This window comes from Amaranthus tricolor, chromosome 2 (genome assembly GCF_026212465.1).
Source record: "Amaranthus tricolor cultivar Red isolate AtriRed21 chromosome 2, ASM2621246v1, whole genome shotgun sequence".
Taxonomy (NCBI): Eukaryota; Viridiplantae; Streptophyta; class Magnoliopsida; order Caryophyllales; family Amaranthaceae; genus Amaranthus; species Amaranthus tricolor.
In genome coordinates this window covers 28,093,499-28,098,088 of record NC_080048.1, presented here as the reverse complement: position 1 = coordinate 28,098,088, position 4,590 = coordinate 28,093,499, and positions in this window count along the sequence as shown.

Below are 4,590 nucleotides of genomic sequence, written 5' to 3'. Positions count from 1 at the left end.
TAACCCCAAGGCAACTACCGACTAAGACGTCGCCAAGGTTAAGAGTATTCATAACCCTATTGGCTATCCTAAACCAATTTCTCCTTAAAAGGAGTTTCCATTACTATTAACTCATTATTCAGGGGTCTAAGTCCTTATGTGAATTTTATTCCCTAGTAACCAACATAACCCAATAATATAAATCATATAAAGGTGATATCCAAAATAAATGTACATGATCAACCTCAGCGTATACGTTCCTTTTAAGAGAAACACAAACTCAAAAATCAGGAAGACAGTTTAGTGACCCGTCACTAATTGAGACCTAACATCCTGCAACACCCAATGAAAAACACGTATTAGAGCGTATTCATAAAAACATCCAAGTGACTTCACACTGATCGTGACTTTACGTCCTTCAATAGTATTACTAGGGCTGTAAAAACGGGTTAAAAGGTCGGAAACAGGTCGGTCAAAAACAGGTTCGGTAAAAAACGGTCGGTCAAAAGCAGGTCGTATAAGTCTTTCGGTACCGGTCGGTATCGGTCGGTTTATTCGGTATCCGGTCGAATCCGGTTTTTTTCCTTGGCGGGTGTCGGTCGGTATGGGTCCGGTATTTATCAATCCGGTCATTACCGGAAACAGGTCACATTCGGTCGGTCAAAAACGGTTTTTTGCAGGTCGTAATCGGTATACAGATCATAACCGGGCAGTCAAAATCGGTAATCGGTCGGTCACAATCGGTATGCGGGTCAGAATCGGTCGGTCACAATCGGTCGGTTTTGGTCGGTATTGGTTCAGTTCAATTTAGTTGAACCGGGATTCAGTTCAGTTTTGGTTGGTATCGGTTCGGTTCAATTCAGTTAAACCGATATTCCGGTTAATTTGGTTGATATCGGTTCAGTTCAATTCATTTAAACCATGATTTAATTCAGTTCAATTATGTTCCAATTATTCTGTTCCAATTTGGTAAAAAATCGCATCGTGTTGCCTCATAATGTCATTGATCATGCGTTTATCCATGATGAGAATGATATATAGAAGGTGGAACCTCACATCAAGTTTTATAGATGTCGTTAGGTTATGAGTTTTATGACATCAAATTCAACTAATCAACTCCGTCTAAGTTAATTAATAGATCATAACATGTTAATTGATCGACTTCATCTAATATCAATTAGACAATTACAATTTACAACAATAATATGTTATTAATGTCACAATGTAAGTTTGTTAGATTGTCTTAATAATATATCTTCATCAGTGATTGAATTGACCTTCATTTGTCCATGGGGTGTGTTATTTTCAACTAATGTGATCGGTCATAATGATATGACTTGTTCTCATATATCTAAACCGTTTAAGTTTATACGAGATCTTATTTTACTGCGTGGATGAAGTCAACAATGTATTATAAAGTCGATCCAAGTTATTCGATTTGTTTTTCATTATAGTTCGTTCTATTTAAGTTAAATAATCGATCATCTACGCTGATAAGTTTGATTTTAAACGAACTCTATTTAAGTTAATTAATATATTTGATCATAGGTCTGGTTATTTCAACTTGATAAATTGATTATAATTGATATATATTTGATCATATCAGGTTAATTATTTTCAATTTGATAAATCATGTTGTTATCAATGTTGAGAATGATAGAAGGTGAAACCTCACATCAAGTTTTTATAAATGTGGTTAAGTTATGAGTTTAATATATATATTCAACTAATCAACTTCGTCTAAGCTAAGTTAATTAAGAAGTTTATTTAGAAACCATTAAATCAATGAATTACTCATATTTTAAAAAAAAAGTTTAGTTGTAAAAAAAAAAAAAAAACACATAAGATTATCCCATTGGTGCACAACCTCAATACATGGATTGTCAACTTGGCAAAAGGCATGATAAATCATAACCCTTCATTTTGAAATCAATTAATCTAAACCATTGATTAAACATACTCTAATATATTTAAAAAAAAAAAAAAAAAAAAAACTAATATGAACCGTTAGATCAAGGGATCTAATCTAAACCGTTGATAAGCCCAAACCCTAACAAACCCTAAACTTCGATTCCATTAAAAACAAACCCAAAAACAAAGAAAGCAAGCAGCCAAGCCTCACGCGAAATAGCGAACTCGCGAACTGCTCCTCGCCTCCTCCCAGCTTGCCTCGCCGGCTCGCCGCCCTGCTTTCAACCCACGTCGACGTCGTACCCCCAGTTCTAGATTTGTTGTTTGTTCTTGTTCTTCATTCTTCATTTGATTTTATTTGCGTTCTTGTGAATTTTTTTGACTTTCATTTAGTTCTTCGTTCTTCATTCTTGTCTTGTTTTTGTGCTTTCTTTCTGGCTTTCATTCTTCGTTTTTGTTTTAATTTAGTTCTTCATTCTTCATTCTTGTTCTTGTTACTTTTTATTAGCGTTTTTGTGCTTTTTTTTTTTAGTATCATTCGGTTTTATTTTGGTTACTTTTTATTTTGATTTTTGATTTCTTATTCTTGTTTTCATACTTGGTTTCATGTTCTTGTTTTTGTTATTGATTTCAGTTTTTGATTTTGATGGAGATTTCATTTTATTCAGATTTTGTTGTTAGGGTTTTGTTTCTTCGGACGGAGCTGCAGTTTTCCACTCATTTCACTGTAAGATTCAAATTTTATAATTGTTTTCATTCAAGTATTGATTTTCTATCCTGTTTTTTTTTTCCTACAATTTTGTGTCATTTTCGGATAATTTCATTGTTAAATGCTGCATTTTCGGATAATTTTCTATCCTGAGTTGATTGATTTTGTGTTGATTATATGGTTATAATTGAAATTGAAATTTTATTTTTTTAATTAATTGTTTGCAAGTTTTGATCTTGATTGAGTTTTATTATTATTTTTGTTGTTTTGAATTTCATTCATTAAGCTGTTGGACATGTCATAGGTGGTTATAGCGTGCTTTACGTGGAAATTGTGATTGGGTTTATCATCATTTTGGGATTTAAGTGTGTCATCTGTATAATTGTTGTAATTAGTTTGTTTGCTTTGGAGATATCTGTATAATTGTATAATTGTTGGGATTTAAGCGTGCTTTGCTTTGGAGACATGTCATAGGTGGGTTGTTTTCTATTTTTTTGTTCGTATGATGAATGTTTGGGTTAATTTGCTAAATCAGTTGCTAGATTCATGTTCATGTTGGCAAATAAAATCAGGTATTTTGTATGATGAATGTTCATGTTCAAATGTACTGTTTATCTTCTTGATGTTTTTAAAGTCGTTTTTTGCGCTCTAATTTTTTTTTTTTTTAAGGTATGGCTGACCCTGCTGTGGCTGTCCCCAAACAAAGAAGAGTTGTTAAACATAAAAAAATTACGTCACCGGTTTGGGATCAGTACCATGTATCGTACCCCAATGACGTACGGACGGTAACGTGTAAATACTGCGATTATGAGGCGGCAGCACCAGGTAGTGCAGGTACAACTAATTATAAACGTCATACTGAGGGCTGTAAAGGTTATAAAGAGTTCATAAAAAATAACCCAAACGCTAATGTTGTGTATGATCATGATACTTACGTGCTTAAGTTTGCTGATTCGATATTATATCATGGATATTGTTTGAGTATGTTAGAGCATATTAAAACTAGAGAATTGCATCGTTGGTTAAATCCTAATGTCAAAGATGTGTCTAGATATACGATAACTAAATGCGTAATGGGTGAACATGAAAAGTACAAAAAACTAGTATTTGACAATATGCAATCTTGTAAGAGTCGTATATGCTTAACTTGTGATGGATGGACAGCATGTACTTCGCGTTCATATTTTGCCCTTACTGCCCATTTCATCGATGATGATTATAAATTGCATTCCCTTTTGTTAAATTTTCGCCGTTTTCCCCCACCCCACGATGGTGAATCTATATTCATGTTTGTGAAAGGTTTGTTGAATGACTGGAATATAGGTAGAAAAGTTTTTTCAATCACACTTGATAATGCTTCCTCTAATAATAGGATGGTTGAAAAACTAAAACGTGGTTTGCACTCCTCTTCTCCTCTCCCTTTAGATGGCAAGTATTTTCATATAAGGTGTTGTGCTCATATTTTGAACCTTATTGTTAAAAAGGGTTTGAAACTTGTTGATAATTCCGTGACTAAGTTACGTGCGGTTGTTATGAGAAAGCTAAAATTGATAAAGGTTTGCAATCAAAGGGTAAATTAGTTTTGGATGTTTCCACTAGATGGAACTCTACTTATGACATGATTCATAGGGCTCTTGAGGTAAAGGATGCTATTGATTTATATCTTGTTCGTGAAAGGGATATTGATGTTGATATTATTTCTGAGAATGAGTGGGATACACTTCAAGATATTTGTGATTTTCTTGAGCCATTCTATGAGATTACCAAGCTTTTTTCTGGTTCAAAATATCCCACTGCAAATTTATACCTTTCTTGCATAATATGTATTGAAAAGATTTTGACTGATTCCCACCAAGATCCTAGTGATGCTGTGAGAAAGATGGCTGCTCCTATGTGGGAAATGTTTGATAAATATTGGTCCGATCATTCTATGGTTCTGTCTTTTGCCTTTTTACTTGATCCACGTTTTAAGATGACTTTCCTTAGTGATT